Below are 24,791 nucleotides of genomic sequence, written 5' to 3' on the forward strand. Positions count from 1 at the left end.
TAAGTGTGTTTCAATGTCTTGCTGTAATGCTTTATTTTTGTTATCATCACTTACTGTGAATTATACTGTTATTATATGTATCTCTTTCCCATACACTTCTCCTTTCACATATAAATAATCTTTATTTATACCTTCTACCTTTTCCAGTGTAATCTTTTTATTTTCTTTATGTACTAACATTATACCTCCTCCTTTCTTCTCGTCTTTTTCTCTCATGCTTTCATATACTTTCATATCATCTATGAAAATGTTTCTTACTTTTAACTGTGTTTCTGTTAAGCACATTATGCCACGTTGAGTACACCGCTTCCCATCCGATCAGCGAAGTTAAGCAACGTTGGGTCTGGTTAGTACTTGGATGGGTGACCGCCTGGGAACACCAGATGCTGTTGGCATCCCTTCGTGTCAAGTGGGGTTGGTGGAGGATTAGTGCCCCTCCCTGTAAAACAATTAACTCTGAGCCTTTGGCCACCCCATTTGGGATACATGGCGTCTGGCAATGGATGGATGGGTGGATGGATGGACATTATTGTGTTTCCATCAATTATTTCTCTTAGTTCACTCATTTTTGCTTTTGTTAAACCTTGTATGTTTATAAGTTGTATAAGTACGTTCTCATTCTCATCCTTCTCCTTTTTTATACTCTTTTTCTTTCACTCCTCACCCTCTAGCCTAACAATTTTCCCCTTCTTTATTTTCCAAGAGTGAGAGCAGTGGAAATGAGTTACTTGAGAGGAGCATGTGGAGTGACGTGGAGGGACAGGTTGACGAATGAAGAAGTGAAGGAACGTTGTGGGGTAGATGTGGATGTGGTTGAAAAGATTAGGAGAAATACACTGAGGTGGTTTGGACATGTGGAGAGAATGGAGAATGAAAGACTGACTAAGAGGGTGTATGTAGGTGAGGTGGAGGGAGGGAGAGGGAGGGGTAGACCGAGGATGAGGTGGAGGGATGGAGTTGAGAGGTATATGAGGGAGGGGGGGGTGAGTTGGGGGGAGGGGAGTCAAATGGTGGGTGACAGAGTGACTGGGAGGCGTTTTGTCTGCGGCCACCCTTTGCGGGATTAGGGCGTCGGGCTATAGATAGATAGATAGATTTATTTTCCATGTTCCTCCGTTTTTCTGTTTTTCTGCCAGCTCATCTCTAAGTTTCTTGTTTTCTTCCCTTTCCTCTTTGGTCATATCTAATGCCACTCCTATTTTCTTTATTTCTGGTTTAGTGTTATCTTTCAGCGTCTTTGTTTTGGCTATAACTGCCCACTTCATCTTTTCGCTTCCTGTTGTTACTAGAACTGGTCTAACCTTACCCTCAGTTTTCTTCCCCAGTCGGATTGTCTTTACTACTTCTATATTCTGTAATCCCATTTCTTCCACAATTATATCTGCACAGCTTTTGTCATCATCTTTTTCTCTCTCTTTGCCTGTGTCTTTTTCTGATTCAGGGATATTGAACATCACTACGTTTTTCTTTCTCTTTTCCTCCTCTTGCTTTTCCTCCATTTTATTCATCATTCTTTCCACTGCCATATCTACTAGCCTGTCTTCTTTTCTCTCCCATTCTCTTCCCATGCCCTTCATCTTTTCTACTGCCTGCTCTACCATTCTGACTTCATTTCTCTCCCATTTCTGCTCTAGGTCTTCTATCCTGTCACTCAATCTTTCATTTTCTTCTTTCACCTCTTCCATCTCTCTTTTGATCTTTCTGTTTTCTTCCCTGAGTTTTTTCACTTCCTCAAAGTTCTTCAGAACTTGAGGCTTGCATCTTGTGCAAATCCATGTTGTTGCCTCTTCTTGTTGTAGAACTTTATAATAGTCTCTGCTTACCTTGCCACATCCTGCATGGTACCAGACCTTACAAACTTCGCACTTCACTCCATTATCTGTGTTCCTAACCATCTTTTTACACTTGCCACAACCTTCGTCGTCCCTCATGCTTTCGCAGTCTTCGCATCTTTGTTCTCCATTTACTTCTGCAAAGTAGCCACAATCTTTGCATTTCTTTCTTCCCGGTACTCTTTTCTCGTTCCCTGCCATATTTTCTGTTGCTTTCGGGATTTTGTTCTAGCTTTCCCCCTTATTTTTTGTTAAATCTCACCCGTTAGCAACAGACGGTGTTTGTTGACGTAATAATCATTGTTATTGTATTAGAAAATTGTTGAAAGCCAGTGTTTTGAAGATCTATCTATCTATCTATCTATCTATCTATTTATTGCTCAGACACCATAATCCCATAAAGGGTGGCCATTTGACACTGAGTTATCCGTTTTACAGGGAGGGGCACCAACCCACTTGTTGACACGTAGGGAGCACGTATGGTTTGGTTATATGGTTACCACCCAGCGTTGTATATGGTTTCTTGGCTTACAGGAAGATAATCAGTATAAAACCACCAGTTTAAAATGCAAACCATGTCAAGCAGCCACCTGCAATGTCAGACTTTTAGGTTGATATGGTTCCATAGTCAAACTGCCACTAATAGTTTGTCTCTGCCAACCTGACCTAACACAACTGTACCAAACCTAATCTAATGTAGCCAGATTCAAATCAAACTTAAATTAACCTAACCTAACCTGAAGAATTTGGCAATGAATGAGATTCCAAATTGACCCATTACCCTCTGCAGGACACCACTACCGGTGTCAGCAAACCTGTGCTCCTGAGTAATGTTATTTTTGCAGAATTTGGGTGTCATGAATAAATTATACAATCTTTAGTGACCAGTGATATTTCTACAGAATGTCTGTCTATCTATCTATCTATTGCCAGACGCCTCAATCCCGTTTGGGGTGGCCACAAACAAATCGCCTCTATGACGCCCTGTCTCCCGCCATTTCACTGCCCTGCTCCCAACTCACACCCCCCTCTCTCCTATACCTCTCCACCCCATCCCTCCATGTCATCCTCGGCCTCCCCCTCCCCACATCCACCTCACTCACATACTGTACACTCTCCTCGTTAGTCTTTCACTCTCCATCCTCTTCACATGGCCAAACCACCTCAGTGTGTTTCTCCTAACGCTTCCTATCATCCACACCACAACACTCCTTCTCCATGTGACTCCACATACTCCTCTCAAATACCAGTAACTCATTTCCAATGCTCTCACTCTTGACTTGTGTCTTTCCGACAAGGTCCAAGCTTCACTTCCATACATTAGAGTTGGTATCACAATACTGTCATGCAGTTACTTTTTCACTTCCATTCTCACTTCCCTTTTTCTTATCTCTGCATTCAAAGAACCAGCAACCTTTCTTCCTTGTTGTACGGTATCGTTTAAGCACTTCATCCTCTACACTTCCATCCTTACGTATCACGTTACCCATGTACCGGTACTTAAGTGCACTCACATTTTCCATTTCATCCTCATCCAACGTCACTGTACAGTGAGTGACAATTTCTCTAGAAGAAATATAGGCTACATGAAGCTAAAATTGTTAGGTTAGGGTAGATTAGACTACAGTATATTAGGTTGGCTTAGATTATTTTTATATAGATGCAGTAAAGACTGAGATATAAGCTAGAGAATCTCCCTTTACCTACTTCCTTATTTACCAAGTACCGGTATGTATAAAAGCCTGGGAAATGGACAGTTTAGTTTTCAGCAGCAGGAAGACCTTACCAGCCCATTTTTATTCCAAATTGCTTCTACAGTGAAGTCACCATAGAGTCTGCCAAACTAGTCAGCAATACTGAACTAAGGTTGATAAATGGGGCAGTACAGTGTACACTGTGTGTGCTTTTTACCAGTTGTGCTTCAGTATGGCTTGAAATTGCTCTCTTCCCATATGATTGCATAGTTATGATACTGGGGAACCCTGATAATGTACTAGTCATGAAGGAATGCTATGACAAGGATGTGAAATAACCTGCAATTATGGGCCAGATTAGTGTAAAATGGGTATAGTTTGCATTTACAGTACCAGGATATGATATTGTTGTTATGTATTTTCAGTCAAGCTTTTGAATTCATCCCTGGTAGTTAACCCTCGGATTTATCGAATTTTTGGCTCTATCAAACCAGGCTTCCCCCCAATTAGTTTGATAAAGTGAAGGTCTACTGTATTTAGTACTAAGAAATCAGTGCTGTGGATATTCAGAACCACTTCATTTTTCCAAGATCTGTCACATCCATTTGGGATTATTATGAATTACTTGGGAGAAAGTCATACAGCGTGACCTCAGGGATAGGGGACTGAAGTGAGAGGCTGCCAGGAACCGAGCAGTGTGGAGAGCCCCCATTAGGTTACTAAGGCTGATGCATGCAAGCATGTTGGAGCCTTTATAAAAATAATGAATGAGTGAACTTAAGATCATTGCATAAAAACAGTTCTAGGACGGTAATATCTTAATCCCATAAAGAGTGGCCACAAACAAATGTTACTGTGTCCTGTACTATCAGGCTGCCATTTATCCAGTACTCTCCCCCCTCCCCTCATGTGTCTCTCCACTCCATCCTTCCATCTCATCCATGGTCTCCCCTTCCTCCCCTCCATCTCATTCACATAGACTTTTCCAGTCATTCTCTCAATCTTCATTTGCTCTACATGGACGAACCATCTCAGTACAGATTTTCTCCTAACACCTTCTATCACATCCACATCACCACCACAATGCTTTGATGTTGTATCCTAGCAGCCAGCAAAGACCTTTATTGGCCCAAGAGGAAATACTGTACCCAGCAGCCAGTGATATTACAGTACCTTCTTCACAAACCTGGCTGAGTTGGTAGAGAGGTGATTGTCGCAGTGAATGTGATTTGAATTCTGGTTGGGAGAAGGAACAGTTTAAACTTTAAATGATGTGAATTTAATTGATGTAGACTTGACTGATCTATCTATCTGTCTGTTGTTATCTATCTATCTGTCTATAGCCCGACGCCCTAATCCTGCAAAGGGTGGCCGCAGACAAAACGCCTCCAAGTCGCTCTGTCACCCACCATTTGACTACCCTCCCCCCAACTCACCCCCCCTCCCTCATATACCTCTCAACTCCATCCCTCCACCTCATCCTTGGTCTACCTCTCCCTCTCCCTCCTCCCACCTCACCCACATACACCCTCTTAGTCAGTCTTTCATTCTCCATTCTCTCCACATGTCCAAACCACCTCAGTGTATTTCTCCTAATCTTCTCTGTTGCCAGATGCCTTAATCCAGTAAGGGGTGGCCACAAACAAATCATTCTGGATGGAACAAGGAACAGTTTAAACTTTAAAAGATGTGAATTTCATTGAAATAGACTTGACTGATCTGTCTGTATTTTTCTATTGCCAGATGCCTTAATCCCATAAGTGGTGGCCACAAACAAATCGCCTCCCTGTCCCCTGCCATTTTATTGCCCTGGTCCCAACTCACATCCCCCTCTCTCATATACCTCTCCACTCCATCCCTCCATCTCATCCATGGTCTCCCCCTCCCTCTCCTCCCCTCCACCTCACTCACATACACTCTCCTCGTCAGTGTGTCATTCTCCATCCTCTCCACATGGCCAAACCACCTCAGTGTGTTTCTCCTAACACTTCCTATCACACTGGACTGATCGACCAGGAATACAAATATGGCAGTTTTAGATCAATTTCAGATGGACAGAGTATAGTAAGTAGCTTAACAGCAGCAAGTGTTATTAATACTGTATACATTATTTCAGCAGCAGTAAGTCTGTGAGTCCCCACCTTTAAGATGAGGGAGTGAGTCACGTCCTAATAAGCCAGATGTCAACAACCACACGAGAACTGATCACCCTTCAAGTTGGCCATTATGCCAGCTTTGTGGGAACACACTGGTGGAACTTGCAGGTCAGTCACTATGGGAGGTTGTCTTTGTACCATGTGGTGTCCAAGTAAATACATAAAAATATTGGTTATTGATTGAGAAGGTGAATGCCGGCCAGTATTATCAGTTATTGATAGAGAAGCTAAAAGGGCTAACTAAATGTTACTGGTTATTTGTAGAGAAGATAATAGGACCAACTGAATGTTACTGGTTATTGATGGAGAAGATAACAGGGTTAACTAAATGATAATGTTATTGATAGAGAAGGTAACGGCGTTAACTGAATGTTCGGGAGGATTAAGTGAGAATTAATCTTTCACAAGCAGCAAGTAATTTTGATTTTCTTCTTGTTTATACCCTGTTTTCTCAGTTAGGTTTGTCCCTGCTAGAACCTTTGTGTCAGTAGCCCTGGGTGGGTAGCTTATAATAGGCATATAATAATATTAATAATAATAATGATTATAATGATAATACCTGTAGTAATGATAATAATATGTCTGTCGATCTATCTCTCCATTGCCAGATGCCTCGGTCCCATAAGGGGTGGCCACAAACTAATCGCCTCTATGTCGCCCTGTCCCCTATCATTTCATTCACTTCCCAGCTCACACCCCCCTCCCTCATATACCTCTCCTTCCCATAATAATAATAATAATAATGTCATAATATCCAGGTAAAAGAGAGCCTTGAGTTGGTAGGGGAGTTTGAGTATCTCAGTGCCGCAGTAGAAAAGACAGATAATGTACAAAGGAAATAGTGGTAGGTGGTGGCGACCATCATCCACTCACTTGATGTAGTGCTGCCTACTTCTTCTTTTTCTGTGCCTGCCCTCCTCTCTTCCTATTTCTCCCATCTTTCCTGTCACTTCTTATTGCTTTTCTTTCCTTTACAGGTGGCTTAACATTGAGTGACAAGCCAAATGGTTGCCTGTAAACCAAGAAGCCATTTACAACGCTGGGTGGTAACCATATAACCAAACCATACGTGATCCCTGCATGTCAAGAAGTGGGTTGGTGGAGGGTTAGTGCTCCGCCCCGTAAAACAAATAACTCGAAGTCAAATGGCCACCCCTTACAGGATTATGGCGTCTGGCAATAGATAGATAGATAGATAGATAGAAATGGAAAATAGAGTGACACAGGGAAGGAAGGTGGCTGGGACTGTGAAGACATTGATACTAAGCACTGAGATGAGTGAGTGAACTGTGCAGGGACTGCATGAAGGTGTGTAAGTTCCCTTATTGATATATGGGTTGTGGAGAGGATAGGGAATGTGAGAGTGACTACAAGAGTGTGAGTGAGGAGGAGGGGGAGACCAAGAATGAGATGGAGGACTGGAGTAGAGATATGAGGGGGGGGGGTGAGTTGGAGGGAAGGCAGTCAAATGGCAGAGGACAGAGCAACATGGAGGTTATTTATTTGTGACCACCCCTTATGAGAATAAGGCAACTGGCAGTAGATAAGTAGATAGCGTCAGACCTTGGTATTGCATGAGAACAAAAAGTTAGGAGTAAGAATAGTGGAAGTGTGAGTACTGAGCAGTGTGTGTGTGGAGTGGAAGTGGAACTGGAAGTATTGAGCAGTGTGTGTGGTGGGTGTAGAGTGGGTAGGATTACAAATACTGTTACGTAATTCCCAAGAGATGTGGAGGAAGGCAGTCTCTTAATAATAAGAGTACCTGGAGAGGAGAGTGCCAGAGGAGGTTTAGCTGTGTGGAGTGCACGGTGAGAAAGAGATTTATGAAGAGAGAATATGTGAGTGAGATGGAATGAGAGAGGGGGAGAGGGAGACTGAGGATGAAGTTTAAGATAGGAGTGGAGAGGTACAGTTTGCCTACATTTTACAGGGAGAATGTTTCAAAAAATCCAATGCATAACTATATATTGTACTGTATATTGACTAAGATGTAACATGGTTTCAGTGGGGATATACGGTATTTTATTTTTTCCCCCTCCAAGGGTCATTCACCCAACAGTGTCTAAAAAGTAGTTTCCAGTTCACTATGTCTATCTATCTGTCTATTGCCAGACACCATAATCCCTTAAGGGGTGGCCATTTGACTTTGAGTTATTTGTTTTAAGGGGAGGGGCACTAACCCTTCACCAACCCACTTGTTCACACGTAGGGAGCACGTATGGTTTGGTTATATGGTTACCACCCAGCGTTGTAAATGGTTTCTTGGCTTACAGTAAACCATTTGGCTTGTCACTCAATGTAAAGCCACCTGTAAAGGAAAGAAAAGCAATAAGAAGTGACAGGAAAGATGCGAGAAATACGAAGAGAGGAGGGGAGGCACAGAAAAAGAATGATAAAGGCTAAGGAAGAAGTAGGCAGCACTACATCAAGTGAGTGGATGATGGTTGCCACCACCTACCACCACAACTAGTAATTTCACTGCTCTTCACTTGCTGCTTACCACCAAAATTAAGTTCAAATATTAGTTTTCAGCTCACATAAACTGGTACAGGTAGTTATTTCACTTGACTGCACCTCACATACTGCAGGACTTCCAACACCACTCTATTGTCCCATCACTGACACTAACACACCCAATAGTGACCAACTTCAAGGGCCTTCTTTGAACAAGCAGATGGCTGTAAACTTGTGTGTTAGAGTTTGTATAAGCAGAAACAGCAATTTTACATTGACCAGTGAGGCATTGTACAGGATCATAATCATCGTATACATGACCAAAAATGCTATTGTAATACTGAAAATAGATCCTAAATTTTTTGTCCTATAAGCAGTTCATTACATACCAGTTCACTGTATAATGTGTGTTGGTCATGTATGGATGAGAATGGTGTGCATTGAAGAGAGGGCAGCTTGATGGTGGACAGGCCAATGTGGAGGTGATTTGGTTGTAGTCGCTTTGTTGGTATCATTTTGGCCTCAGCTTTGTCTGAGTGTGAACCCAGTGAACTGCAGGTTGAATTTGCCCTTGTCCAGCATTCTACGATCTTCCTCATGTAGGGGCTTGGGAGGCAGCCAAGGGATGTTCATACATATAAATGGACAACAAAGCCACCTGGCACCATCAGTGCCACCACTTGAAGGCATTCCCACCAGCACCTAAGCAGTGTGTGTGTGTGTGTGTGTGTGTGTGTGTGTGTGTGTGTGTGCACTATATTTATATACAGTACAACCTCCCAGATTTGAACATCTGATTTCCAAAAACTTCAGCTTTACCAAAATACTTTTTCATGCCATGGGAGTGTTTTGATATCACATGTCCTCTCACAGTCAGTGAACATGTGAAGACAAACGTTATTTGTAGACAAGTATAGCGGTAGATGATATGTTATGGATACAACATACCTCCCTGCATTTACTCTTCATGGTACTGTAGGCTGTTTTTTTGCATGCTTTTTACATGATTACCGCAATGATTTTACTTTCTAAAATGTTGCATTTCCATAAATTCTTTGGAATCATGATTTTGGAATTTCAGATTTCAGAGTTTGTGCTTTGCCTTAATAATTGTTTTTCTTTTGCAGGAAGCCAGCTTTGTGTATGACAGCACTAAACCTACGGACCTGAATCATGATTTTCTATTCAGAGAAGGCCTCACTCCTCAGGTGAGTCTATGCAGCACATTGTAAGCACCATATCACATTATTGGTTTTATACCTAGAGATTAAGATATTTACATTTACCATAGGGATTAGGGACTGAATGGAGGCTGCTAGAGATAGAGCATTGTGGAGTCATCATTAGGTGACCCAACAATGCATGCAGGCATATGGAGCTTTTATTAATAAAATGAAACAATTCAGCAGCAGTTTTTTATGGATCTTTGTCAGGCTTTAGCAGTTTTGTGTAATTTTGTAATTGTTTTTTAAAGATATTTGTACCTTGCTTTTTGTAACCCTTGTTGAGAGCAAGTAGCCTCTGTGAATCTGTTTTTGGCCAGACTATTTGTAGGTGACATTTGATAATGGGAGAAGAATGGTTAAGAGAGCTGAAGATATATATAAGAACAGAGTAGCCTGGACATATTTTATTATGACCACTTCTTGTGCAAGAGTTGTTTGTTGTTGAGTAACCCTAGTTTGTCTGACCAAGCAGACCCATCAACCGCAGGCAAGCAATTGCCCCTGCAGGGCTGTCCCTTGCAGTGAACTGATGTTCCCTTGCAGTAGACAGTGTCTCACCAGTGAAGTGGGGAAAAGAATGTGATGGTTTGGATCCCCTATGGATGTTGCATTTACATCTCTTCACCCAGTTAACAGGGGCACCATAGCAGGCATGGCATTACCCCATTACTGTATTTGGTTATCACCCAGCACTGTAAATAGTTTCCAGGGTTAGAGAAAACCATAGGCTTGCCTCCCACTGTAGAGCTGCCTGAAGTGGAAAGAAGAGTGATAAAAAATGACAGGAGGGATGGGTGAAACGGGAAGAAAGGAGGACAGCACAGAAGAGAATTATAAAGGTTTCAGTGTATAATAGGCCCTCATTGTAAGTAATTTATTTATTTTTTAAATTTAACTGTCGGGGCCAACTTGCCTAGCCCCGGGCTCCTACGCTTCTTATGGGGCAACGTAGGATTGGATGATGGATGGATGTTATGTCCACAGTAAACAGCAGAAACACTTCCCATTGAAATTCATTTGCTACATGTAAAGGTAATTTGGCATTTGTCCTGGTTAACAGTAACAGTTGTAATGAAAAATTATGACAATTTGGATCACATCCCTGGCATATTATGAGGTCTTACTGTCCTCTCTGGTGAGGGACTCCTTCATGTGGTGGGTGGCAGTGTCACTTTTATAACTGGTCTGTTCAATTGCCTGGTTAAACAAATCTCCCTCAACAACTTCCATATCCCTTGAAAGGAGATTTGGCATAAAGAATATTAAAGAAATGATGCAGAGTAGTAGGTTGAGATGGTTTGGACATGCTGAGAGGAGGAGGGAGAGATACTGGCTGAGAAGGGTCACAGGTATGACTATGGAGTGGAGAAATAGAGGCAGACTGAGCATAACATGTGGTGAGGTCCTGCATTGACATTTCTGAGCAGAACTGAGTTGGGAATGACTCAATATCACCACACAGGTAATGCTGCCCTCAAGTGAAAATACCCATACATGTCATACTCTTTTAACTAATTTGGCTCAGCTATTTGTCCTTTTGTAGCTTATTTGATGTAGTAAGGAAAAACAAAAACTCTTGTCCCTTGCATTTCATCATGGCCTGGTACCATACAGCACACGCATATTATAATGATTGCTTCATGTGGAATTATTCACTTATATGATGAGTAAGAATTTAGAAACTTGCTTGTTTAATGAAAAGTTTTTAGCTTATATGATCACTGTGATCTTCATAGCACTTCCCCTGCCTGGTATACTTTTTGTAAGGTAGTTTACCTTTCCTGAGTCATTGTTTTATAACTAAAGTAAATTGGATGTCATATGAGGCTTGCAGCTTGGCCTGTGCAGACCTTCATTGTGCCTTATACGAGATCTGCAGCACGGCAGGGATTAGTGTAGGATAGAATCATCTGTGATTTTGCAGTAGTCAGTCTATTCTGTCTGACTGTTTCACATGAAGTACAATATGTACCAATACTTTTTTGATCAGCTCTGCTATCTACTTATAAGTATCTATTGCCAGATGCCTTAATCCCATAAGGCGTGGCTAAAATAAACTACCTCCATGTTGGTCTGTCCTCTGCCATTGACTGTTCTCCCTTCAACTCATACTCATCCCCCATCATATACATCACTCCATCCCTACATCTCATTCTTGGTCTCCCCCTACTTTTCCTTCCCTCCCTTTCTCCCTCCTGCCCTCAGATGCACTCTTCTAGTTAGTCTCTCATTCACCATTCTCTTCATGTGGCTAGACCATTTCGAAGTATTTCTCTGAACACTTTCAACGCTTTCACTCACATGCACAGTCACGTTCAGGAGAAATGATACGCATCTACTCATTTTGTGTACTATTGTATCCATTGCTGGTAAGATTTTGAACAAATTCTCTCACTTATTGGCACACTGATGGTCAGTGCAGCAGGCAGTAAGTGAAACGGTTCCTTATCTCACCAGCAGTAGACTCTGCAGTAGATAATATGAGCAGATGTGTATCCCTACTTACCAGTGCGGTTGTACATCTTACCTGTGTTAGAATATCAGACATACCTCTTATTAATGGCTAATTAGACATCAAATGAGGAAGTTGGCACCTCAGTCCTTTTTTTTTTTTCTGGATTATATTTATCATATTTAAAAGTGGTTTAAAAACTTAAAGATAAATTGTAGGACACACATGCTAGTATAGTTATACTTGGCTTCTGCTGAATTTTCTGACTAATGTTTTAGTCTGCCACTTTGAAATTTTTCTTTATTGGATATTCTAGTATTGATTACTACTGGAATAATTAGGATATGATTCATCAGTCAAAATATTCCCTTGACTATGATGTTTACATTGTGCTGACATGTTTTAGCTATGCATTTTTTTTTTTAAATACCATATTGGTGAAACTTTGCCATGTAGCTCCAGCACCACTGATAAGCCACCAATAAACAACTGTTTTTTGTTTTTTTTTTCCAAATAAATTATGACTGTGTCCTTACTGTTGCCAACCTTACATAGGATGATGGGCTTTAATTCAGTTTTTATTCTTGTCCAGCATCCATCCAAAGCTAATGAGTTCCCAGGGGATTAGATTGTAGGTGTGTATGTTTGTGTTTGTGTTAACCTGGAGTTTGAGTGTAAGCGTGCCTGGGAGTGTTGTGTAGGGTCAAGCACTAGGCTTTTGTCCTCACACCACTTGCCAGGTAATACCTCCCAGGGCTAGTGATAATCATTCACCTACATTTGTACATGCCTCTGCTCATGTGTAATAATTATTTTTTTCTTTTCAAGAGGCAAGAAACATACACACCACGAGTATTGTGCATCGACGTGCAAGGTAATCTACACACTTTATCTGCCCGTGGGAGCCTGTACAGACCCGTCCACCAGTGAGGCGGCCTGGGATGGACCTGTGGACTTGATACATCAACAGCCGCTGGAGAAAAACCAGTATTTGATGGACCTGGAGCAAGAGGATGCATGATACTTTGCACCCACTGATGAAGATAAAGATATTTGTTTAGGTAAGCTGATTGTTGTTCAGTGTTACCCTATGACACTTTTATTACTCCCTTTTGGGAGTTTTGGAATCTGGCGCCAGGCTACTTGTCCCAGACATTGAAGGCAGGAATGAACAGTGACTTATTCCTTAGTGGCATTATGTGAGCAATTAACCCTAAGTAATAGTTGGGTTTAAACCTACTATGGGATGCGTCCAATTGGAATGCACCCACTTGATAATGATACTCTTTTTACTCAGACTTGGCCTAAAATTTCCATCTCCCTGTATTGAATAGTGAGTTGCAATAAGAGATACATGCCAGACTATGATCCCAGTTATGATGAAGGGTTATGGAAAGGATGTAGCTGGGCCAGATTAAGCTTAATAGGGGCCTGAGGCACAGATCAGCTTGGGGGCCTCCACGCCCAACATATATATGGACAGTAAGTAACAAGAACAAAAAATAAATTGCTTGTTACTACTGTTTATTCAATAACTAAAGTCCACAACTTCTGGTAACTTAAACACTTTTCTTTCTTTCTAGAAAATTCGTCAATGATATCATCAAAATTCAACCAACCGTAAATATATATGTAAATTACAGGAACATAAAATAAATCAGTTGCCAATTCCCAGCATATTGGTAATTTATCAGAAGAAAATCAGTTTCTTGTTACTATTGTTTATTCAAAAATCAAAGTCCACAACTTTTGGTAGCTTAAACACTTGTCTTTCTAGAAAAATCTTCAGTGATATCAAAAATCAACCAACCCCAAATGTACATGTAAATAACAAGAAAAAAAATTGCTTGTTACTGTTGTTTAGTCAAAAAACAAAGTCCACAACTTTTAGTAACTTAAACACTTTTCTTTCTAGAAAATTTTTCAATGATATCATCAAAATTCAACCAACCCTAAATGTATATGCAACTAACTCTCTATCTATCTATCTATTGCCAGATGCCTCAATCCCATTTGGGGTGGCCACAAACAAATTGCCTCCACGTCGCCCTGTCCTCCGCCATTTCACTGCCCTGGTCCCAACTCACACCCCCCTCTCTCATTGCAAGAACAAAAAAAAAAAAAATTACTTGTTACTACTGTTTATTCAAAAATCAAAGCCCATAACTATTGGTAACTTAAGCAAACACTGTTCTAGCTTTCTTTCCAGAAAAATCTTTAACGATATAAAAATTTGATGGCATATATTTTTATCCAAAGAATCTGGGGGCCTGAGGCCAGTGCCTCAAGTGCCTCATGGTTAATCCGGCCCTGGGATGTAGAGCTGTAGTATTGTCTCAGTACCATTGAAGTATATCAAATAAATGCAAGAGAACAAAAACCTGGCCTAGTTTAAGGTAAAAGACTGTAGGTATATAATTGTAGGCTAAATAGTTACCAGGTAATGCAGCAAAAGTGCATCCCAGGAAAATATTTGGCATGACATTCAGTATAAGGTCACCTGAAACCACTGTATTGAATGAGTGGATTTGAATTGTTAGTGATATATTTAGCTACCAGTATAGTACAGTCAGCTCCACTTGTAGACACTATTGGAAGTGGTATGTTGAAGTTCTTATTTGACATCAGCTTATTTGTTTATGTTTTACTTGAGCTGTAGTCTGACCACTGTAATGGGGTTGTTCCAGCACAGGGGGCATGATGTAAAATAATGTACCGGTGTCTCAAAAGACCTCTAATATGCCACCACCTGTTGTACGTATAACTGTGGGTTGTTGTACAGAAAGTTCTCATATATAGCTTCATTTGACACACACACACACACACACACACAGACACACACACACACACACACACACACACAGACACACACACACACACACACACACTAAAATATACAGATTCCATTATACGATATGCACAAAATATAAAAATTTATTAAACATGTTAGACATGAGCAAACATGGCTTTTCATCTCTCCGTCATGTCAATAAATTCATTGTGCTCGTGAAGCAAGTCTCTCAGTCAGTAGATAGAGTTACAATAATAAAACACACAAAAACATAATTATAAACACATTAGAGAAAATAATCTCACAGGCCAGAAGGCAACAGAGAGCAACACTTGGCGAATGACAAGAACAGCATTGCTACACAACGTAAACATTGAAGAGCATCATAATACTGCCACGGTGTGTATCAGATAGTTGTGTCAACATGATTTATGGTAATATTTGACATGTAGTATCATATTATACTTACAAACTTGATCAGTTTCATGAGTTGTTACTGAACCCTAAATCTTTGTTGAAGTTTTGACAAATTAATATACAGAACAGAAAATATTGGGGGGGCTACAGTCCCCCTATCCCCCCATAAATTATGGTCCTGGAGAAAGATCAGGATGATGATGATTCAATTTCATTCTGTCTTTCTTTGTTTACAGATCCTACCTCAACCCACCTTTTGTTGGAAAAAAAGATCGGAGCGATGATTGATAAGAATGATAGTTGTCCTGCTTCTGTACTAAATGATGATGATGATGATGATTATTCACTTACTTGTGCACTTGGTGGCAATAATTATGATGATGATGATGATGATAGTTCTCCCACTTGTGCATTGATGAGATGATGATGATGATGATGATGATGATGATGATGATATGATGATGATGATGATGATTAATAATAATAATAATAATAATAATAAAATCAATAATGATGGTGCTGCTGCTGCTGCTGCTGATGATGATGATGATGTACTTTTTTCTTTCAGATGATGTGAACAACACCAGTAAAACAAAGAATGACAGTGTACCTTCATCACAGAAAATATACGACCTCTCCAAGTCCGTCAAGGTCTGGTCTGATTTCCTGCAGCCTCACTTTCACCCAGACTCCATCTATCTCCTAGACAATATAATGATCCAGGGGGCCAGGGGGGCTGCGGAGGAGGGGGAGGAGGACCTGTGGAGTTTTCCGTCTGGCTCGGCTGTCTGCTACTGTGAGAAGGTTGAGGAGGAGATTACAGATCGCATCAGACGGCTGGCTGAATCTTGCAATAGCCTTCAGGTGAGTGCTGTCGGTATTGTAAATAATTATTATTATTATTATGGTATCATTATTATTATCGTACTTACTCATCGCACTACTCAGGTATTAAAGAACTTGGGTAGTGTGATGATGAATAAGGATGGAAGTTTATAGGGTGAAGTGCTTGAAAGGGTACAACAAGGAAGAAAGGTTGCTGGTTCGTTGAAAGCAGTGATAAGAAACAGGGAAATGAACATGGAAGTGAAAATGTCACTGCATGACAGTAATGTGATACCAACTCTAATGTATGGAAGAGAAGCTTGGACCTTGTTGGAGGGACACAAGTCAAAAGTGAGAGCAGTGGAAATGAGTTCTTTGAGGAGCCTGTGGAGTCACATGGAGAGACAGACTGACAAATCAGGAAGTGAAGGAGCGTTGAGGTGTGGATGTGGATGTGATCGGAAGCGTTATAAGAAACATTGAGATGGTTTGGGCGTGTGAAGAAGATGGAGAGCGAGAGACTGACGAGGAGAGTATATGTGAGGTGGAGGGCTGGAGAGGAAGGGGGTGGCCAAGGATGAGATGGAATAATGGAGTGGAGAGGTATATGAGAGAGGGGGGTGTGAGCTGGGAGCAGGGGAGTGAAATGGCGGGGGGCAGGGCGATTTGTTTGTGGCCACCACTTATGGGATTAAGGGGTCTGGCAATAGATAGATAGATAGATTATTAGTGTTGTCTGGACGTTGCTACTCCTCACCCAACCCTAGGGTGGGAAAGGAGGTCCGGATGATGATGATGGTGATGATGATTGTTGTTGTTATTATCATTAATAATCATTATTATTTTATTTTATGCATTAGCCTTCAGATGGGTGTTACTATATCAGGATAGTGAGATTTTTTAAAGATAACTATTATTATTTATTATTATTATGTTGTAGGTGGGGGCACTCACCATCCACTCACTCGATGTAGTGCTGTCCTCAGGTGACTGTCCTTTCCTCTCTTCCTTCCTTCTTTCCATCCCTCCTCTTCTGTCTGCAAGTGACTGTATACTGAGTAACAAGCCAAATGGTTTCCTGTACACCAGGAAACATTAACTATGCTGGATGGTAACCATATAATATCAAATTTTGGTGCCTGGTGGTTTCGTGGGTAATTACGGGGTTCCAGTCGGATTGAGCTGGTGAAAGTTTATATCCAAGGGATGGTTGGGGTTGATTGCTCACATAATGCCACTTGGGGATGAGTGAGGCTGGTCACTCTCATCTCAAATGTCAAGACCAACTTGCCTAGCCCTGGGCTCCTACGCTCCTCATGGGGCAACGTAGGATTGGGTGGTGGATGGATGGTTTCATTATAATTTTTTTGCACTTTTTCATATCCAAGAAAGAGTAGGTTAGGTTAGTTTTTTTTCTTAATAGCAGGTTAGGTTAGTTTGTTCATCGGTTCAGTAATCTGTTAGGTTAGGTGAGGAGGGAAATATAAGTAGGTGATAAGGAAGGAAAGGCTGATGAGAGAGAGAGAGACTGGAATGTGATCATCCTGGGAAAATCAGACTTGGCACCTAGAGCAGTTTGCAAAACTGGGATACAGAACAGAAATCCATGACCAGGACCTTTAGACATGATCTCTACCCCTGCGTGTGTGTGCCTGTAACTGAAATAGGAGTCGGGATCATAAATTGAATAGTTGACCATTTTAGTGTGGCGTTTGGGTGCCTATTTGTTCCTCTAACTGAAATAGTCAATTGAATGTGTGTATGTGTTAGTATAGTGTTTGGGTGCATTGGTGGTCAGTCATGTCTGAAATTACTTTGCAACTCATCTGATTTATGCCTTGAATGAGAATCAGAGCCACCCTGCTCATATGACAATAAGAGACAAAATAGTGACGGTGATGGTGATGATGGTAGTGGTGATGTTGATGTCAGCACAATGCATAGCTGCCAGATAATATCAGTGTTATCACAGTAATGCTTCCCTCTTCAGCACTAGTTTACTGTACTGCCTTACAAGCTGTGTTTACTGTACTGCCTTACAGATTAAATGGATGTGTAAAAATGACAGAAGGCAACAGAGTTCAGTAGATATCCTGGTCACAGGTGCAGTTTTGTACTGCACATAAGATTAATAGCCATATACTACATGTAAATATAATATAGGTGGGGGCGCTCACCATCCACTCACTCAGTGTAGTGCTACTCTCGGGTGTCTGTCCTTTCCTCTCCTGCATCCTTCTTTCTTTCCATCCTCTTTTGTGTTTCTTTCCTTCATTTTTTCCTCGTCTTTCTTCCTACGGATGACTTTGCACTCCCTCTTCTGTCTTTCTTTCCATCATTCTTTCCTCTTTCTTCTGCCTGTGGGTGAGTGTACACTGTACACCAGGAAACCATTTACTACCTCGGTGATAACCATATACAGTAACCAAAATTTGGCGCCTGGTGGTTTAGTGGGTATTTACGGTGCTCTAATCAGATTGAGCCAGTGAAGGTTATATCTGAGGAGTGGTTGGGGTTTATTGCTCACTTAATGCCACTCAAGGATGAGTGAGGCTGGTCACTCTCATCTTAAATGTCAGGACCAACTTGCCTAGCCCCGGGCTACACTCCTCATGGGACGATGTAGGATTGGGTGATTGATGGATGTGTATATGCAAATACAGTATATATATATATATATATATATATATATATATATATATATATATATATATATATATATATATATATATATATATATATATATATATATATATAAAATATGTGGTAGGTGGGGGCGCTCACCATCCACTCACTCGATGTAGTGCTGCTCTCGGGTGTCTGCCCTTTCCTCTCCATCCTTCTTTCCTTCCATTCTCTTCTGTCTTTCTTTCCTTCATTCTTTCCTTGTCCTTCTGCCTACAGGTGACTTTATACTCCCTCTTCTGTCTTTCTTTCCTTCATTCTTTCCACTTCCTTCAGCCTGTGGGTGACTCTACACAGAGTGACAAACCAAATGGTTTCCTGTGCATCAGGAAACCATGTACTAAGCTGGGTGGTAACCATATAACCAAATTTTGGCGCCTGGTAGTTTAGTGGGTAATTATTGCGCTCCAATCGGATTGAGCCGGTGAAGGTTTATGTCCAAGGGGTGGTTGGGGTTGATTGCTCATGTAATGCCACTCAGGGATGAGTGAGGCTGGTCACTCTCATCTTAAATGTCAGGACTAACTGCCTAGCCCCAGGCTCCTACGCTCCTCATGGGGCAATTAAGGATTGGATGATGGATATATATATATATATATATATATATATATATATACTGTATATATATAAAAGAGGTACAAGGTAGGGTAGTGGATGTTGGAGTGGTCCTGGTGAGAGAGGATAGTGTTTGGAAACTCCCTGTACTGTTTGCGGATGATACAGTGTTGTTCAGTGAAGAGAAAGGGGAGCTGCAAAGCTTTGTGGATGAGTTTGAGAGAGTGTGTAAGAAACGGAATCTAAAGGTAAATGTAGAGAAGAGTAAAGTGGTGGTCTTTGAGAGAGATGAAGTCAGTGAATGTACAGCGAGGTTGGGTGGTGAGGAATTGGAAAATGTGAGTACATTTAAGTACTCGGGTAGTGTGATGAGTAAGGATGGAGGTTTGAAGGGTGAAGTGCTTGAAAGGGTACAGCAGGGAAGAAAGGTTGCTGGTTCTTTGAAAGCAGTGATAAGAAACAGGGAAGTGAGCATGGAAGTGAAAAAGTAACTACATGACAGTATTGTGATACCATCTCTAACGTATTGAAGTGAAGCTTGGACGTTGTTGGAAGGACACAAGTCAAGTGTGAGAGCAGTGGAAATGAGTTATTTAAGAGGAGCTTGTGGAGTCACATGGAGAGACAGGCTGACGAATGAGGATATAAAGGAGCGTTGTGATGTGGATGTGATAGGAAGCGTTATGAGGAACACACTGAGGTGGTTTGCCCATGTGGAGAGGATGGAGGGTGAGAGACTGACGAAGAGAGTGTATGTGAGTGAGGTGGAGTGGGGGAAGAGGGAGGGGGAGGCCGAGGATGAGATGGAGGGATTGGGTGGAGAGGTATATGAGAGAGGGGGGTGTGAGTTGGGAGCAGGGCAGTGAAATGGCGGGGGACAGGGCGACGTGGAGGGGATTTGTTTGTGGCCACCCCAAACGGGATTGAGGCGTCTGGCAATAGATATATATATATATATATATATATATATATATATATATATATATATATCATATATATATATATATATATATATATATATATATATATATATATATATATATATTATATATATATATATATATATATATATATATATATTATATATATATATATATATATATATATATATATATATATATATATATATACTGTATATATATATATATATATATATATATATATATATATATATATATATATATATATATATATATATATATATATATATATATATATATATATATATATATATATATATATCCTATATATATACCCTATATATATATACAGCTACCGCAAATTGAATTAGGACCTCCCCCCACAAGGGACTGTACAAAGAAAACAGAAATCATAGTATATCACAATGTTTGTTCATGAAATGCCATTTATTGATAAAAAATCATGGTTCCCTTGTTTTTCAGGACCAGTTGGATGCATTTTGGCATGGAATTACTTAGATCTCTAAATTAATCTAAGGACATTTCTTTGCACCAAACATTTGTCAGTTCGGTCCTGAGGTTGTCCAGATTGGGTGTCTTCTTCTCTGCCATGATTTTCTTCATCTTTGCCCAGCAGTTTTCTATCGGATTTAGATCCGGACTGTTGCCAGGCCAGTCGAGGACCTCAATCCGATAGTCCTGAAGCCATTTTGTCACCTTTCTTGACTTGAGACATGGAACTGAATCGTGCATGAAAAAGTCGCATCCAAGAGTAGCAAAAAGGTTTAGCAAATGATGTTTCAGACCTTGAATGTACTGGCCACCATTCATCATCAAGTTCTTAGGAAGAAAGTAGAGGCCTCCCCTTCCCAAATCACGGGAGGCAGGGCGACGAACCTTGGCAGAATGCACCTGGAACACTTGAAATGTCCTTTCATCGGAAAACATAACTTTTCTCCACTCATCCGATGTCCAGTGTGCATACTTCTTGGCAAACTGAATGCGCTGCTTCTTTGTGCGGTCAGTGAGAAGCGGTTTCTTGGCAGCTGTGTGGTTTGGCAAACTCAGCTCCTTCTGCAAGCAGTGTTGGATAGTTCAAATTGAGACGTCTTGTAACAGCTGGGGATGCATTCTCTTCAATTCTACTGCTGTCAGACGAGGATTCTTGATTACTTCCCTCTTTGGAAGTGTATCTGTACCTCTGAAAGTTGTCCTCTTCTTTCCACCACCATGCTCGTGCTATGGTACGGCTTCAGGTGGCAGGCTGCAAGCTGCAGCAAGAATCTTCATGACGGTCGACTTTGCACGTCCAGTACCTTCACAAATCGTGTTGATAGGGACATTATCCTGTCACCATGCAATGATACGGACCCTCTCATCCCTTGAGCAGTACTTTCCAGGCATGAAAACTCGACTCTAGGAAAAAAAACAAGGCAAACAGTAATGCATACGAAAAAAGAGTGAGGTGCAAGCTCGGAGCGACGGGAACATGTACTCCCAATCTCGCTTCTGGGCAAGCACTGACATCCTGAGTGTTTCACCACCTCCCGCCAACACCAGATGAGTTGCCAGTTACTTCTTGCCCCCAAAACTCACTTGGCAGAGGTGGAAACACAAAGCAAGGATAGACAACTCTCCCACAGCAATTCTGTATGTAGGTCCTAAATCAGTTTGCGGTGGGTGTAATTATGTATTTACATCCATATACCACCTCTGTATGCTGCTTTCTCATAAGCTCTAAGCAGTATTATATGATAATCTGCTGTGAATTCAGGCATTTGTACAATTTTGTACCTTAAGAGTGGTACTTCCCTCCTCAGTTAACTGAAGTGCTATTATAAGTGTGACAGTCTGCCTCTCACAACCCAATTCCCGACATTCACATTTCTCACTTTCCAGACCCAACTGTCATCCTCCATCCTCTCCACATGCCCAAACCATCTCAATCTACCCCTCATCACCACAACACCAATACACTCCACTCCCAGCCTTTCTCTCAACTCTTCAATCACGAACCAGCCCCTCAGGCCTCATATTCAAGGACACACTATACATCCTTTTAATCACTGTCATTTCTGTACATATGAGCCTACAGATCTCATCTTCCTTTACTGCCCAGGTCTCATTACCATATAGCATTACACTCCTAATGCATGCTGCATACAAAGGTCCTTTAGCAATGAAAGGAGAACCCTCTCCATGTCAGGAGAGGTAATAGCTCCCTGAACTTCTTCCAACCACTCCTCACTCTGGCCACAGAGCTGTCTCCAGCTCCACCTCCAGCACATAACAGGTGCCCCAAATGACAAAACTCTTCCATATACTCAAGAGACTCACTAGCATGATCAATACTTTCAACCTGACAATCTTAAATGCTCTCCCCAACACACCACACACATGAAATCAACATTACCTTGCAGTCTACCTCTAATACCACTTCATCTCTTATGCACCCACTTATCACAAGCACTGCACAAGATGGAGTTAGAACTGGAGAGGTCATACTGTATATAACATTCAATTACTCCGTCCCTAAATGAGGTCTCCCTGATGCTGCATAAAATCAATTAGATGTAACAAGAATAAATAAAATACTTCACTGGAGGGATAAATTAAAATATGAGGAACATGCTTGTCACTGAATACTCAAATGCAGGTCTAAAGTAGGATAAATCTAACACTAAAATCAGGCAATATATTCTTTTTTGACTCCAGTTATTTGTAGGTTAAAAAAAAATCAACAGCATTTCCTAGCACCAAATCTGGAATGTTACAGAAAGAAATAATATAAAGGCTAAGCTGTTAAAAGAGTGGCTAATACTGACATGCAACAGAAATGAAGGAGTGATGTGATGTGGATGTGATAATGTTAGGAGATATACACTGAGGTGGTCTGGCCATGTGATGGAGTGAGAGACTAACTAGGAAAGTGTAAGTGAGTGAGGTGGAGGGGATGAGAGGGCAGAGGAGACTAAGGATGATGTGTAGGGATAGAGTAGAGAGGTACAGTAATAATTCTTCCATATACCTTCCCTACCACACTCAATATATTTTGCCATGATAATTCTTGCACTCACTTGGCTCATCTTTATTTTTGTACCGGGGGTACAAGCACAGCCTTTTTCCCCTCTGCTGGCACAGTTTCACTCATTGATGCCCTCCCACATATCTCCAACAAGCACTTCATTCCATTCTCTCCACTACACTTAATCATCTCGGCATACACATTATCAACCCCAGCTGCTTTCCCATTTTTCTTCTGCTTCACAGCACTCTTCACCTGTGTGAGTGTCACGTTTCCTGGCACTGCATTCCTACTCTGCACACCCCCAAAACCAGTCATGTTTACAGCCGCTCTGCTCTCTCTATTCCCATTCATCAGGCTCTCAAAATATTCTTTCCATCTGGTCTGTATTTCATCCCCATGGGTTAATAATCTACCACTTACATCCTTCACACTTTCACGTTTCTTTCCACTGTCACCTCTACATTTCCACACCTTTTTCCAGAAAAACTTCCTATTTTCAGAGTAGTTGGCATTCATTTTTCTTCATAGATCATCATTTACCTCCTTCTTTTTCCTCTTCACTAGTCTCTTTACGTGCTTCATGCTCTCAGTATATTCAGTTCTTATTTCAACTTAACCCTTGACCTGTAACCACTTTAGCCACTATTCCTCTTTTCCTCCATTGCTCTCTTAACCTCATCATCCCTCCATGCTGTACCTTTCTTCTTTATTGTTACTCTTACCTTTGCTGTTACTCTTGCCATGATGATATTAATAATAATAATAGCAACAACAGTAATGATGATGATGATGATGATTTTACAGTATTATGGTTTTTCTTTCAGGTGTGGTGGGAGGGTCACTGTTTGGTGACTTTGAGGCTCAGCAAGTGTGTGGGTTCCATGCATCTTCATCTGGGAACACAACAAGATGGACCTGGGGCGCCAGAGAGTCTCCGCAGGACCACACACTTGGCACACTGTATGGTGAGTACACTATAGCCAGCTTGTTTTTTCATGTAATGAAAGTGGGTCACACACACAACATTCACTGTATAGTGAATATGGTGCCTGTCTGGCATCTATACCATTCTGCTTTACCTTGACATAAAATTGTCATCTCCCCATACTGACTGATGTGGTGTAACAAGATTAACAGTGGAATATCATGCTATATTCTGTTCAGTATAACTTGGCCTAAAATTGCCATCTCTCTGCCTCGAGTGTTCAGTGATAGCAGTAGTTTAACAAAGGAATATGGTGGTAGTCCTGAAAATTTGCTGTGGAAGGGATGTAGAGCTTTATAATTGTTGTCATTGAGGAAATAAGCTGAAAAATTATGAAAGTCTCTTCCAAGTTAAGATGAACAAATTGTAGTCCGTTTATCTGTAAAGCATCTCTTAGTATTTAATATAATATCTGGTATATCAGGCATTTTGTTGAGATATACAGGGTGTCCTGCAAGAGTTTTCAAAAACTTAAGGAGATTATTCTAAGGGTAAAATTTAGTAAAAAATGCTGTGTCACCTGGCCCAGTTCTGAGCCATTACAGAACTACAGTTACTGATGACCTGATGGTTGAAAGTGGTCTTCCTCATAATTAGCCCATAAGGCCGTTGGTAACTGTGGCTCTGTAATGGCTGAGAATGGGACCCATCTTGATACAGCATTTTTTACTCAGACCTCCTGAGTTCTGAAAAATGCCACAGAATATCCTGTATATGAAAATTTACTTAACCTCTCCTGTGTGGTGATTTCTTTTTTATTCTCTTCCTGCT

General features: G+C 41.0%; 2 pseudogenes; both read left to right on the forward strand.

Moving 5' to 3' along the window:
* Positions 1-276: 276 nt before the first annotated feature.
* LOC145390089 (5S ribosomal RNA) lies at positions 277-394 on the forward strand (annotated as a pseudogene).
* A 5,312-nt stretch (positions 395-5,706) lies between these two features.
* LOC145390088 (protein misato homolog 1-like) overlaps positions 5,707-24,791 on the forward strand; it is a 33,950-nt pseudogene continuing 14,865 nt past the window's right edge.

The sequence above is a fragment of the Coenobita brevimanus genome, unplaced genomic scaffold, assembly GCF_032717465.1.
Source record: "Coenobita brevimanus isolate Jiangsu-jjx unplaced genomic scaffold, ASM3271746v2 jjx.HiC_scaffold_2807, whole genome shotgun sequence".
NCBI classification, from domain to species: Eukaryota; Metazoa; Arthropoda; class Malacostraca; order Decapoda; family Coenobitidae; genus Coenobita; species Coenobita brevimanus.